The sequence below is a fragment of the Cherax quadricarinatus genome, chromosome 1 (assembly GCF_038502225.1).
Source record: "Cherax quadricarinatus isolate ZL_2023a chromosome 1, ASM3850222v1, whole genome shotgun sequence".
NCBI classification, from domain to species: domain Eukaryota; kingdom Metazoa; phylum Arthropoda; class Malacostraca; order Decapoda; family Parastacidae; genus Cherax; species Cherax quadricarinatus.
Genome location: NC_091292.1, coordinates 7,148,165 through 7,163,707, shown reverse-complemented (window position 1 = coordinate 7,163,707; position 15,543 = coordinate 7,148,165). Strand labels below are relative to the sequence as shown.

The 15,543-nt window shown below is 48.8% G+C and overlaps 1 protein-coding gene across 1 annotated transcript in view; it reads left to right on the top strand.

Annotated features, from left to right (window-relative positions):
• The first annotated feature begins 10,679 nt into the window (after nt 1-10,679).
• LOC138853608 (uncharacterized) overlaps nt 10,680-15,543 on the top strand; it is a 145,686-nt gene continuing 140,822 nt past the window's right edge. The window contains exons 1-2 of the mRNA XM_070091338.1: nt 10,680-10,699; nt 14,740-15,543. The exon at nt 14,740-15,543 is cut by the window's right edge and continues 17 nt beyond it. The gene's annotated coding sequence lies outside the window, so the exon portion shown is untranslated. The remainder of the gene's footprint in view (nt 10,700-14,739) is intronic.

Genomic DNA, 15,543 nt, shown 5'->3' with positions numbered 1-15,543 from the left:
ACTCAGTTAGAGGAACAGCTATGGAAGAAAAATTGGCAATGAAAGATCTATAAAAACCTGCTAAGCCCACAAAGGATCTTACGGCATCAGCAGTTTTGGGAGTTGGAAAATTTAGTACTGCAGTTACTTTACTTTGGTCAGTCGTAACCCCTCTAGGAGTGACTACGTGACCAAGAAACTTAATTTCTGATCTGAAAAATTGACATTTTGACAGTTTGATCTTTAAATTGGCTTCTTCAAGCTTACCAAGTACTACATCAAGTCTTTTCAAGTGTGTATCCACGTCTTTAGACATGACGATTACGTCATCTAAGTACACCATAAGTGCATTACCTATGAGACCTCTAAAGATATTAGTCATGAGCCTTGAGAACGTGATAGGGGAAGATCGTAATCCAAATGCCATACGGAGGAAGTGATAATGACCTGTAGGAGTGGAGAATGCAGTTAGTTCTTGGCTGTCCTCGTGAAGAGGGACTTGCCAAAACCCTTGTAACAAATCTAGGGTTGAAAAGACTTTGTTATCTCCGATATTACGTAAAAGATCACCCAGTACAGGGAGTGGAAAGCGATCTGGAATGGTTTTTGCGTTTAACTTCCTAAAGTCAATTACTGGACGCCAAGTACCATCCTTCTTAGGTACTAGTATCAAGGGTGCATTCCAAGGTGAATTGCTAGGTGCAATAACTCCATCATCAAGCATTTGATTGATCAATTCTTCTGTGACAGCAACTTGTGAATGAGGCATTCTGTACGCAGGTATGTAGATAGGTCTAGTACCAGGTTCAAGTGGAATACGATGGGACAATAAGTTTGTTATACCCATCTTCTCACCTGGTAAAGCAATGGCTTTACGACGTTTGTTCAACAGAGTCAACAAACGCTTGACTTCATCTGGGAAGTCAGTGGGAGCTAAGTCTTTCTCCTCAACTGGTGGAACAGATTGATCCAGTGAGGTGGATGAGGTCTCCCCGGCAGAAATAGCACCGACCCACTGGTCAGGTGACAACTCATCCTCTACCTGAACAGGGTAAGGATAGTGAACAAGGTCAACAAGATTGGTATTTGCTCTAAGGCGAACACTGTGACCAGAAGTGTTGGCCAGGTAGAAATGGATCTTACTATCTCGTACAACATGTAAGGATGGTTCAACAAATAGACCTTTTACTTTGCAGGAATCACTGTCAACTAGGACGTTATCACCATCTGGAACACTAGGAACAACTACAGACACTCTAGTGAGAGCACTAGCCGCAACAGAAACGTCTTTCTGCAGACGGCATGTGACATCAACAAGAGATGGCATTACTAGTTGCAAGTAATTGTTTTCCGACAAGGCGTCCCCTGTGGAGAAACTACTACTCGAACTAGCAGGCATTGCAGGGATAGGTTGAGCACTCAAGGCAATCTGAGCGTCCTCGGACACTTGAGGCATCGGACTATCCTGCAATTCTGAAGGTATAGGTGGAACACTGATGGGAGTGACAGAATTACCAGTGCCTGACCGCTTGGGTACGCTACTGGAGAATGCATTAGCTTGTAAGGACTTAATCCGTACATCATACTCTGCAGCAGTATAACAGATTTCGGATCCAAGCTGGTAACCCCAGAATGGAACGATCAAGTCGTCAATTTGTGCATGCCATCGATAAGGGTCGAGCACAATGCGTAAGTCTCGCATGGAAGCAAATCCCAGTAGAAGGTCACCAGGGAAAGTAATCTGATCGACAACAAGGAAGGAAACAGTGAAGTCTCTACCTTGGATAGAAAAGGTTAGGGCAGTCGTACCTCGGACACGCAGGTGAGAACCAGATGCTCCACTAAGGGAGGACACAGGAGTCGGTTCTACGAGAAGGACATGTCGTAACTTCTTATCCTTAAACAAACTAGACCTAATAATATTGATTTGCGCACCAGAGTCCATGAACAATTGAACGGGCGCATTATAAACAGATGCTTGCACTATAGGGCCTATGGTTGCATTGGAAGTTATGTGCAAACAAAAAGGTGGATTTTCATCAGAAAAGACTTGTTCTACTCCATCCCCAAAATCATCGATGTCAGAGACATGTGAAGCAACATCATCAGCAGGGTTGGCATGCTCGAGACTGCTTAAGGCTTCAAAGGAGTTGTGAACGGGGATGGTGTACTCATTATCACCTACTGTCACCATGGGGCGGTTTGACTGGGGCGCTCGAATTCCCCCGAATTGGAAGAACGAGCCTGGTTCTGGTTAGTTTGAGAAGTGAATGAATGAGCCTGGTTCTGGTTATTTTGAAAACCACGAGATCTGTTTCCTCGACGGGTTCTGCGGTTGGAACGACCACGGAAAGATCTAGAGTACTGAAGGTTATAGAGAGCATTACACTCAGATGTGTCATGTCCATGTATTCTATGATAATTACAGTAGGGAAGATCTGAGTACTCATCATCAGTACGACGTCTCTTAGGGTAACTATCAGGACAATTAATTGCAATATGGCCAGGGAAACCACAGTTGTAACAATTCCGCCGACTATGGTTACTGAATGTACTATGAATACTACGAGGTGTATAACGACTCTGTACACTGGTTCTTGGTGATCTCTGAGATGGTTGACGACTACGATTTGTCTCTGTGGCGCAAACAAGAGGTGGTGCAGACTGAGGCATATGTGTGACATTACTTTTGATACAAGGGAAAGTACCCTGGGGGCACAAGGAACGTACATGATTTAAGGCTGTAAGAGGTTCCATCGTTACAGTTGGAGGATGAGCCTCATAAGCACACACAGAAGCAGGCGGCATTAGTTCTTTAATTGCTCCAAAAGCTGCTATTTTAGCAATTGATTCTGTAAATGGTTTAGCCTCGTCAGGGAGAAAAGAGGATGATTGGACAGCATTGATAAATGATGATAAAAGTTTATCTAATCTAACAGCAAATGCACTCAACGATTCAGTACTCATGGGTGTAGCATTCACTAGTTCCCTAAGAACAACATATGGATCAGCTGTTTTTACTGGGACAAGGAAAGAACGAATCAGTTCCTCATATTGTGACCACTTAGTAAGATTCCTGAAGTCTCGCATATCAAGGAGATCAACAACGTGAACAGCAGCAGGAGATCGATAAAGAGCTTCTTTAGCAATTCTGATAAGGCTTTCCTCTGAAGGAGGACCTTCAGCTAGGGCACTAGCACGAGAACGAATGGCTGCAAACCATGCTTCAAGACTATGTACATGGCCATTGAATAAAGGTAACGCATCAAGGGAATCACGAGTATAACTATAATATCTCGGTGTCTGAGTCGGTCTGTCAGTCGGTAAGGAACTGTGAGGACTGATGACAGGACCAGCAGTAGTAGCCTGAGAGGTCTGAGTGTCGACATTCACTAAAGTATCACTTGACGGTATGTGAGACATAATGGCAAAGTAACACGAGAACAAATAAAGCAAAAATAATGAACAATAAAATGATATAAAGTTCTAGAATTGAAATGAAAAGATATACAACTAATTCTGCAGAATAATAAAAAATTAATATCTAAGATACACTGCAAGAGGAAGGAAAACTCAATTTAAAGGACTATTGACCAAGAAAAAAAAAATTTACATTGAAATATACAAGTAAAAATATTACTGGAGACTGAATTAAATTCAAAATGAGCTGTCTTTACTCTTGCTAATAAAAAAAATTAATTAATTAAATTATTTAAATCAATGTGAAAGTGTAAAATAAAATTATTAAATTGTTAACTGGGAAATTTTAAATATTTTCTAAGAATGCATAGACAAAATTAAATTATAAATCATAAAAATAGCAATAAAAGAGAATAATTCACTGCAGAACAGTTCAACAAAATAATTCACTTCAGAACAAGTGCAACAAAATAAGGTGTAGAAACAATCACTGCAGTAATAAAGTGTCACTGGGAAAACTCAGGTAAAATAATGAATTAAAATATGAAGATCAAAAAAAAAAAATTAACTGATTGAACACTTTAACTCTTAATTGTAAATTAGACAAAACAATTTACTCAAACAGAGTAAGAAAACACTTTACGTTAAAAGTAATTGAAATTGCATCAAGAGTGAATTTGTTCAAGAATATAAAAATATGAAAAAAAATAAAACACAGGAACAAAACAGGGAATATAACACTTACAGTGACGGAGCACCCAACAGTATTAGTTTATTCTTACAACAAATTCCTGCTGTGACTGATACAACAAAATCTTGCTGTGACTGATACGACAAAAATTTGCTGGCAAAAATAATGGTACACAGTCTGCGAAAAAATTAGAGGAATGAGACACTGTTGGCATACGAAAAAAAAAGACACACATAGAAATAAATGGATAATTTAGTATACTGGGGTGAATATCACTGCAGAATACAACACTGAAAGAATACAATAAAAAAAATGAATCACTTCACACAGAGTGACTGACTGGTACACTACACAATAATACTTACTACAGACGAGTAGCATAAGAAAAACACAGAATAAAAAATTATAAGATAAATGAAACACTGAAAAATATTGTAAAAAATACTGAGTCAAAGAATACTGCATTTACACTGAAAAACACAAGGTTTAGAGTACACAAACAATTTACTATAAATGTCTCACACACGCAAATGTCTTTAAATGCAAGAAAAATGTCTCAAGAAAATTATCACTGAAGTCGGGAGTAGAAGACGGGCGGTGAGTACTGGTGGTGGGGCGGGGGGTAGAGTGTCCAGCGCGGTGAGGGCTGACGTCACCTACACTCACTGTTGTCGTGAAGAAATGTGCGTTCTAGGCGAACTCACATAACTGGCTTTATCGGTGGCACCAGCTACAATCTCTTGACCAATTATGTGAGCCAAAACAGTACTAGGACCCGGTACAAGGGTGCAAACAACCACAGGTAGATGAGTGGATGGCTGGTGGCGGTTGATGGTGGTGGTGGGTGGATGCTTCTGCCGCGCACCCCGGGTGGTGGGAGAGGTGGGGGAGAAGACTCTCTGGCGGACGCGCTCACTCCACTACCCGGTGGCTTAACCCACTCTATGCCACAGGAATGGTGAAAACCACTCTTAGCATCCAACAGGGAGCACAAAGCGATATAGACAATACCTCAGAGGAGCTTGGCTTACTTCTTACTGCGTGGCTTACTTCTCTCTCTCAGCTGGGTTAGAAGCTGGGTTGGCTGACTGGCTTACCCCACGAGAATGGATGACTGGAAGACGGGTAACGATGCACAAAGCACGGAGGAGCAGTTGGATGACAGGAGACAGGCTGGATGATAGGCTGACTGGCGTTCACTTCCACAGTCTGGCTTACTGACTGGCTTAATTGCAAAATCCGGGTCAACCCCTCGGAGATTGAAGCAATTAGCACACGAACTAAGCCAGGAAGCTTGAAACGGCTGCAACAGGCTTGCAGGCAGTAGGTTTGAGGGGAGTAGCTGCTGCTGGCTGGAGGGTGTGAGGGGAGGGCATTCACCTTTGACCCTGCCGGCTACTCACAACAGTCTTCTAACGCCTTGAATTACCCTTAAAAACGGAAATCCACGCTCCACACCGCTGCACACCATTTATCATGTGGGAGTTCGATACGTGGATTAGGGTAGAAATACTCACGTAGGCTGTTATTACGTATAATCGTAGATATGTGGAGAGAACCCGCAGCCGTTACCTATCTCCTTGGTTACACTCGTAAAACTGACTAGCCGGCTGGCCAGTACCCCGTAGTGGGTCTTTTGAAAATAGTGTCAGCTCAGCACAGACCGTGACTCAAGACGGTTGGTCGTTGAGTCAACGGACAGGTTACTGGTAACTGGTTACTGGTAACTGGTTACTACTACTGAGATAGCTTGTCCTCTGGCTTGCCCCATGGCTTGTCCCCTGGCTTGCCCCATGGCTTGTCCCCTTCCTTGCCCCATGGCTTGTCCCCTGGCCTGCCCCATGGCTTGTCCTCTGGCTTGCCCCATGGCTTGTTCCCTGGCTTGCCCCATGGCTTGCTCCCTGGCTTGTCCCCTGGCTTGCCCCATGGCTTGTCCCCTGGCTTGCCCCATAGCTTGTCCTCTGGCTTGCCCCACGGCTTGTCCTCTGGCTTGCCCCATGACTTGTCCCCTGGCTTTCCCCATGGCTTGTCCCCTTCCTTGCCCCATGGCTTGTCCCCTGGCCTGCCCCATGGCTTGCCCCATGGCTTGCCCCATAGCTTGTACCCTGGCTTGCCCCATGGCTTGTTCCCTGGCTTTCCCCATGGTTTGTCCCCTGGCTTGCCCCATAGCTTGTCCCCTAGCTTGCCCCATGGCTTGTTCCCTGGCTTGCCCCATGGCTTGTTCCCTGGCTTGCCCCATGGCTTGTCCCCTGGCTTGCCCCATGGCTTGTTCCCTGGCTTGCCCCATGGCTTGTCCCCTGGCTTGCCCCATGGCTTGTCCCCTGGCTTGCCTCATGGCTTGTCTCATGGCTTGCCCCATGACTTGCCCCATGGCTTGCCCCATGGCTTGCCCCATAGCTTGTCCCCTGGCTTGCCCCATGGCTTGTCCCCTGGCTTGCCCCATGGTTTGTCCCCTGGCTTGCCCCATATCTTGTCCCCTGGCTTTCTGCATGGCTTGTCCTCTGGCTTGCCCCATGGCTTGTCCCCTGGCCTGCCCCATGGCTTGTCCTCTGGCTTGCCCCATGGCTTGTTCTCTGGCTTGCCCCATGGCTTGCTCCCTGGCTTGTCCCCTGGCTTGCCCCATGGCTTGTCCCCTGGCTTGCCCCATAGCTTGTCCTCTGGCATGCCCCACGGCTTGTCCTCTGGCTTGCCCCATAACTTGTCCCCTGGCTTGCCCCATGGCTTGTCCCCTTCCTTGCCCCATGGCTTGTCCCCTGGCCTGCCCCATGGCTTGCCCCATGGCTTGCCCCATAGCTTGTCCCTTGGCTTGCCCCATGGCTTGTTCCCTGGCTTGCCCCATGGTTTGTCCCCTGGCTTGCCCCATAGCTTGTCCCCTGGCTTGCCCCATGGCTTGTCCTCTGGCTTTCCCCATGGCTTGTCCCTTTCCTTGCCCCATGGCCTGTCCCCTGGCCTGCCCCATGGCTTGCCCCATGGCTTGCCCCATAGCTTATTCCCTGGCTTGCCCCATGGTTTGTCCCCTGGCTTGCCCCATAGCTTGTCCCCTGGCTTGCCCCATGGCTTGTTACATGGCTTGTTCCCTGGCTTGCCCCATGGCTTGTCCTCTGGCTTGCCCCATGGCTTGTTCCCTGGCTTGCCCCATGGCTTGTCCCCTGGCTTGCCCCATGGCTTGTCCCCTGGCTTGCCTCATGGCTTGTCTCATGGCTTGCCCCGTGACTTGCCCCATGGCTTGCCCCATGGCTTGCCCCATAGCTTGTCCCCTGGCTTGCCCCATGGCTTGTCCTCTGGCTTTCCCCATGGCTTGTCCCTTTCCTTGCCCCATGGCTTGCTCCCTGGCCTGCCCCATGGCTTGCCCCATGGCTTGCCCCATAGCTTGTCCCCTGGCTTGCCCCATGGCTTGTTCCCTGGCTTGCCCCATGGTTTGTCCCCTGGCTTGCCCCATAGCTTGTCCCCTGGCTTGCCCCATGGCTTGTCCTCTGGCTTGCCCCATGGCTTGTTCCCTGGCTTGCCCCCTGGCTTGTTCCCTGGCTTGCCCCATGACTCGTTCCCTGGCTTGCCCCATGGCTTGTTCCCTGGCTTGCCCCCTGGCTTGTTCCCTGGCTTGCCCCCTGGCTTGTTCCCTGGCTTGCCCCCTGGCTTGTTCCCTGGCTTTCCCCCTGGCTTGCCCCCTGGCTTGTTCCCTGGCTTGCCCCATGACTCGTTCCCTGGCTTGCCCCATGGCTTGTTCCCTGGCTTGCCCCCTGGCTTGTTCCCTGGCTTGCCCCCTGGCTTGTTCCCTGGCTTGCCCCCTGGCTTATTCCCTGGCTTGCCCCCTGGCTTGCCCCCTGGCTTGTTCCCTGGCTTGCCCCATGGCTTGTTCCCTGGCTTGCCCCATGGCTTGTTCCCTGGCTTGCCCCCTGGCTTTTTCCCTGGCTTGCCCCATGGTTTGTTCCCTGGCTTGCCCCCTGGCTTGTTCCCTGGCTTGCCCCATGGCTTGTTCCCTGGCTTTCCCCCTGGCTTTCCCCCTGGCTTGTTCCCTGGCTTGCCCCATGGCTTGTTCCCTGGCTTGCCCCATGGCTTGTTCCCTGGCTTGCCCCATGGCTTGTTCCCTGGCTTGTTCCCTGGCGTGCCCCATGGCTTGTTCCCTGGCTTTCCCCATGGCTTGTTCCCTGGCTTGCCCCATGGCTTGTTCCCTGGCTTGCCCCCTGGCTTGTTCCCTGGCTTGCTCCCTGGCTTGTTCCCTGGCTTCCCCCATGGCTTGTTCCCTGGCTTGCCCCATGGCTTTTTCCCTGGCTTGCCCCCTGGCTTGTTCCCTGGCTTGCCCCATGGCTTGTTCCCTGGCTTGCCCCATGGCTTGTTCCCTGGCTTGCCCCCTGGCTTGTTCCCTGGCTTGCCCCATGGCTTGTTCCCTGGCTTGCCCTCTGGCTTGTTCCCTGGCTTGCCCCATGGCTTGTTCCCTGGCTTGCCCCCTGGCTTTCCCTCTGGCTTGTTCCCTGGCTTGCCCCCTGGCTTTCCCTCTGGCTTGTTCCCTGGCTTGCCCCATGGCTTGTTCCCTGGCTTGTTCCCTGGCTTGTTCCCTGGCGTGCCCCATGGCTTGTTCCCTGGGTTGCCCCATGGCTTGTTCCCTGGCTTGCCTCATGGCTTGTTCCCTGGCTTGCCCCCTGGCTTGTTCCCTGGCTGGCCCCCTGGCTTGCCCCCTGGCTTGTTCCCTGGCTTGCCCCCTGGCTTGTTCCCTGGCTTGTTCCCTGGCTTGCCCCCTGGCTTGTTCCCTGGCTTGTTCCCTGGCTTGTTCCCTGGCTTGTTCCCTGGCTTGTCCTCTGGCTTGCCCCATGGCTTGTTCTCTGGCTTGTTCCCTGGCTTGCCCCCTGGCTTGTTCCCTGACTTGTTCCCTGGCTTGTTCCCTGGCTTGGCCCCTGGCTTGTTCCCTGGCTTGCCCCCTGGCTTGTTCCCTGGCTTGCCCCCTGGCTTGTTCCCTGGCTTGCCCCCTGGCTTGTTCACTAGCTTGCCCCCTGGCTTGTTCCCTGGCTTGTTCCCTGGCTTGTTCCCTGGCTTGTCCTCTGGCTTGCCCAATGGCTTGTTTCCTGGCTTGTTCCCTGGCTTGTTCCCTGGCTTGTTCCCTGGCTTGTCCTCTGGCTTGCCCCATGGCTTGTTCTCTGGCTTGTTCCCTGGCTTGCCCCCTGGCTTGTTCCCTGACTTGTTCCCTGGCTTGTTCCCTGGCTTGCCCCCTGGCTTGTTCCCTGGCTTGCCCCCTGGCTTGTTCCTTGGCTTGCCCCCTGGCTTGCCCCCTGGCTTGTTCCCTGGCTTGTTCCCTGGCTTGCCCCCTGGCTTGCCCCCTGGCTTGTTCCCTGGCTTGTTCCCTGGCTTGTTCCCTGGCTTGCCCCCTGGTTTGCCCCCTTTCTTGTTCCCTGGCTTGTTCCCTGGCTTGTTCCCTGGCTTATTCCTTGGCTTGTTCCCTGGCTTGTTCCCTGTCTTGTTCCCTGGCTTGTTCCCTGGCTTGTTCCCTGGCTTGTTCCCTGGCTTGCCTGTTAAACTAAGTAAACATCAGAGTTACAGGTAAATATTCTTTTAATATAGAAAGAGACTTGACAGAGAAAGTTATATAAGGCAAAAGAGAGAAAGCAGAAGCATGGAGAGAATGGAGAAGGTGGAAAAGAAGTTAGGTGAAGGGATGAGGGTGAATGGAAGGAACATGAGGGATGGGAAAGGTGGAAGGAGATGTAGAAGGCAGAAAGGGGAATTATAAGGTGGAAAGATAGAAAGTGGATGAGAGATGGATGAAGAGAGCGCAGGATGCTAGAAAAGGAAGAGGCCGGTGGAAAAGAAGGAGGAGGAGGAGGAGGAGGAGGTGGAGGAGGAGGTGGAGAAAGGCAGAGAGGAAGGAGAGGTTAGAATGATATGAGTCATGACTTCCACGAAGAAAGTGGGAAAGGGAATTGAAGAGGAAGAGAAACCGAAGAGTACATGGAGTACATGTGAGTACATAGAGCACATAAGAGTACATGGGAAAGACACACAGCAGAGGCTGTATGCTGAAGTTAATTACAGCTTAATGGCTATAATCATAACTATAATTTTTAAAGTGGTGGACCAGTAAGCCAGCAGAAGGCTTCGGTCAGATGACCACAAGCTCCAGCTGCGGGTCATCATATAAGACCCTCGTCAGGAAGCACTTGTCCTGTTTCCTGACAAACCTTATTTAACCTAGCTACTGAAGATACCTATCTACTTTCTAGATTAAGAACTATCGTGGATTATCTAGGCGAGTCTATAGAAGGAAAGAAGATGAGAATAAAATGAAGAGAAGAAGGAGGAGGAGAGAGATGTACCATAAAAGAGTATCTCACAGGCTTTCTGTGTCTCCCTCTCTTTTCTGTCTTTTCTTTCTCTCCTCTGTGTTCCTTCCCTCCGCATGAATGGGTGGGAGGGGATGAGAAGAGGGAGGAGGGGTAGAGGAGAGGAAGGAGGGGTAGAGATAGGGGGGTTGAAAAGGGGAGAGAGGGGAAGAGAGATGCCGGGAGGGGGGGAAGAAGAAAGGGGTGATGATGCTGAGGAGGAGGAGGCGGGGGTCAGCGTGGGTTGACGTGGGCGCCGCGCGCCTGGCACCAGCAACTTTCAGTGGTATCGCGACCGCGAGTGAGTGAGGTTGCGCGCCGCTCCTGCAACCCCTCCCTTCCTCCCCTTTCAACCTTACGTGTGTTCCCTTCGCCCTGCCCTCCCCTTCCTCCTCCCCACCGCGACCCCCTTCCTCTACCCCCTCCCCACCGCGACCCCCTTCCTCTACCCCCTCCCCACCGCGATCCGTAATATCGCAGACTTTCTACTCTACGGTGATCGCTACAAGTGACAACAATAAATAATTCTTGATAAAAGGCTCAACTCTCCAACCATTTATTAAGCTGGAGTGACGTTTAATAAGCTTTGTAAGCTTCCTCTGTCCCTCCAGCCGTCCAGTAAGCTTGAGAGATGGTCAGGCTTTTAGCTTTCTCTGTCTCTCATGAAGAAAGGGAGAGCAGTTTCTTGCGAGGATATCGTTCGTGAGGGATGTAGCGACGTTCATGAGATACGTAGCGACGTTAGTGAGAGATGTAGCGACGTTCGTGACTCTTGCGCTGACATTCGTGACAGCTGAAGTTACGTTCGTGACAGTTGTAGCTACGTTCGTGACAACCATAGTGATGTTCATGACTCTTGCACTGACGTTCGTGACAGCCATAGTGACGTTCGTGACTTGCACTAACGTTCGTGATAACTGAAGTTACGTTCTTGACAGCTGAAGTTACGTTCGTGACAGCTGAAGTGACGTTCGTGACAGCTGAAGTTACGTTCGCGACAGCTGAAGTGACGTTCGTGGCAGCTGAAGTGACGTTCGTGGCAGCTGAAGTGACGTTCGTGACAGCTGAAGTGACATTCGTGACAGCTGTAGTGCCTGGCTTAATTCGTCGGAAATAACACGTTCGTTATGTAGACAGAGAGAAAGAGTAGGACTGAGAGAAAGAGTGAGAGAGAAAAAGAGAGTGAAAAAGAGAAAAGAGTGAGAGAAAGAGAGTAAAAGGGAGTGAGAGAAAATGAGAAAGCGAGAGTAAGAGAGTAATAGAAAAAGAAAGTGAAAAAGAAAGCGTGAGAGAGAGAGTAAGAAAAGCGAGAGTGGAAGAGTGTAAATAACGTTTACTCCAAGGTTAAAAGAAAGATATCTCTAGTATGAAACGATTATCCTTTGGCCGAAACGTTGACTAGGTGTCTATTACCTCATTTGTACCTTTCAACCAACACTTGCTTGCTCTTGTCTTCTTTCCATTTTTCTCCATGCTTTCAATCTCTTCCTATCTTCTCCTTCTCCCTCTCTTCTTCCTACCCCTTATACACAGCATCATCTCCTTTCATCTCCCGGTGTCAGGCCTACAATTGATGTCTTGCTAATTGCTTCGTTCATTTATCTTGTGGGATGCTGTGACGAGATGTGTGGTGGATGAGAGATGAGTGCGGTGGATGGGAGGTGAGTGTGGAGGGTGGGAGGTGAGTGTGGTGGATGAGAGGTGAGTGCGGTGGATGAGAGGTGAGTGCGGTGGATGGGAGATGAGTATGGAGGGTGGGAGGTGAGTATGGTAGATGAGAGGTGAGTGCGGTGGATGAGAGGTGAGTGTGGAGGGTGGGAGGTGAGTGTGGTGGATGAGAGGTGAGTGCGGTGGATGAGAGGTGAGTGTGGTGGATGAGAGGTGAGTGCGGTGGATGGGAGGTGAGTGTGGAGGGTGGGAGGTGAGTGTGGTGGATGAGAGGTGAGTGCGGTGGATGAGAGGTGAGTGTGGTGGATGAGAGGTGAGTGTGGTGGATGAGAGGTGAGTGCGGTGGATGAGAGGTGAGTGTGGTGGATGAGAGGTGAGTGCGGTGGATGAGAGGTGAGTACAGTGGATGAGAGATGAGTGTGGTGGATGAGAGGTGAGTGTGGTGGATGAGAGGTGAGTGCGGTAGATGAGAGGTGAGTGTGGTGGATGAGAGGTGAGTGCGGTGGATGAGAGGTGAGTGCGGTGGATGAGAGGTGAGTGCGGTGGATGAGAGGTGAGTGTGGTGGATGAGAGGTGAGTGCGGTGGATGAGAGGTGAGTGCGGTGGATGAGAGGTGAGTGTGGTGGATGAGAGGTGAGTGTGGTGGATGAGAGGTGAGTGCGGTGGATGAGAGGTGAGTGCGGTGGATGAGAGGTGAGTGTGGCGGACGATACAAAGGTATAAGAGGGAGCAGCCGTGATTGCTACTTATTACCAGCATCAACAGCGTCGCTAACGATACACAGAGTGACAAAGAAACTCTTTAGAACGCGTAGACCGTCAAAATAAATTCTGATGGAGAATAGAATCGATGAAATAAATTCCGAGGAAGCCGCCAGGCAATTCCAGGATGATTCAGACAGGTTAATGCTGTGGTCGGAAAAGTGGTAGATACCGTTTATTGAAGATAAATGTTATGTCACAATTCTGAGACAAAAAAATTCCAGCAGCAGCTGTTGGCTATTAATAGAGTATTGAAATCTATAGATAATAGTGTTTGGATACTGTCAATTAGGATCTCTTGGCTTCATAACAGATAGACGTTGAGGAATCCTAGAGGGAACTACTTTGCAACTCTTTGTATTGTTGGTAAGACGAGTGGAACAATTTGCCAGGTAACGTCTATGTATCTTCGGTACGGTGAGTGGGACAATCTGCCAGGTAGCATATTTGTATCTTTGGTAAGGTGAGTGGAACAATCTACCAGGTAGCGTATTTTATCTTGGGCACGATGAGTGGAACAATCTGAAAAGTATCGTTGGTAAGATGAGTGGGACAATCTACCGAATAGTCACTGAAGCGAGCAGAGCTTCATAATTAGGCCAGACACAAAGGCGAGTGCAAGTAGGAACTGTCTAACAAGACCCTGTGGAACTAGATTTATTTTTAAATCATACGGTTTACATCTGGTCTTCGCATTATGGAGTAGACATAAATGTTCCAGAGAACACATAAAGGGAGAGAAAAGCAATTTAATATTTGCAACATTCATATCAAGGTAGAATAAACTCACTAACACACTTAAAAGGTATTGAATAAATCTGATAACAGGATTAAAGTCCACAGTCAGGAGAAAGTAATAGATTTAAACTAGACAGATGTAAATATAGAAAGAAACTATCCAGCAGCTTGTCTGTGTTTAAATAACTATGACAGAATGGAATTCTTTAGTGAAAGGATACGTCGTTTGAGGACCAAGCTTTTTAGGGTCTACTGAGAGTATATGATAAGGTTAGGTATATTTAGTGGGGAGAACAGGTGAGGAGGAGGCGTGAGGCGTGAATCTATGTCAGGTGAGGAGGGCGGTATGTGCTGAGGACCATGTGAGTCAGGGTTCTCTCCTTGAGGAGCGTGTTAGTCAAGGGTCCCTCCTTGAGGAGCGTGTGAGTCAAGGGTCCCTCCTTGAGGAGCGTGTGAGTCAAGGGTCCCTCCTTGAGGAGCGTGTGAGTCAAGGGTCCCTCCTTGAGGAGCGTGTGAATCAAGGGTCCCTCCTTGAGGAGCGTGTGAGTCAAGGGTCCCTCCTTGAGGAGCGTGTGAGTCAAGGGTCCCTCCTTGAGGAGCATGTGAGTCAGGGGTCCCTCCTTGAGGAGCGTGTGAGTCAGGGGTCCCTCCATGAGGAACATGTGAGTCAGGGAACCCACCATGAAGAGTAAGTGAGTCAGGGGGACCCACCATGTGTCGTATATCACAACTTAGCCTGACCCATTTTGACCCGTCACTTAGCCTGTCTGTTAGATGACTTATGCCTGATATGATTAGTTCTCATTTAACCTTGATCTCACCTGACCTTTAATTACTCTGACTCTGAGTAACCAGGAAACACGCTGACCGAGTAAAAGTAATCCCAGAGCTGACATAATTTGGTCTGACCAGCAGTAATCCTCGACTCAAAAACATCTTCATTATGTAAATACACTAATAATCCTGAGATTCCCTGCATTAATAAGTCTAAAAAAAAACTCGCTTTCGGAAGCAATTCCTTGAAAACTTTCCTTCAAAGCACAAATTTTTAAGTTATCCTGGAACAAAATCTATAGAGACTAGAAGATATCTGCATATTTTTTATAATTTAATTTTATTGAAACTGATGTAAGTTTTTTTTTCCGCTAAGAATGTCAAAAATTCCATTTTCCAGTGAACGTAGGAGGATTTATTTTCAACAGACGTAAACAGGTGGAGATACTAGTGACATGCTAGTTAGGTCCTAGATATTCAGGAACCCTCGGGGAAACCTGCAAGTGGCCTGAAACACTAAATAGGTTGCCAAAAGTGTCTCTCAAAAATGTAGAAAGTGCGGAAAGTGAATAACACAGATCAGAACAACCAAACGAACATTATGTAAAAATATACAACGCAGTAACAAAACAGAGGAAGAAATTAGGAAAATAAAAGTCGGACAAACATTGAAGAACAGTCCATGAGAGAGTTTTGCTGTATCAGTGAAAAGTAGAATATGTTAGCGTCTCGAAATTGCTTTGCGAACAGTAAGTGCAGGACGGGTTAGCAGTGAGAACTAGTTATAAGCAACCGGATAGCAACGAATAACCGGCTAACCAAAGATTAGGGGCAAGAAGTCCCCACCTGGCTGACACAAGAGATAATCGAACCACCACCACCACCACCTAGCCAGGGGATCAGAAACAACGAACCACCACATAAGAAAGACTAAGGAGCGAACCACTACCTAGCCAAGGGGTAAGGAGGAACGAACTGCTACCCTGCCAACGATTAGGGGTAGGAGTAAGCGGCCAGCACACCATCAACTATCCACAACAAGCCGTCACTTGCCAGCAGCTGGGTAATTCGCGAACGTCTCCACCATCCATCTCACTCTTCAGTAAACACCATCTCTTGGCGCGCGCGGGAAAACCTTATTTTGGCGGGAACTGACAGGACTGTGCCGGGAAAGCGCGGGATCACCCGCCAAAAAAGATTTTTC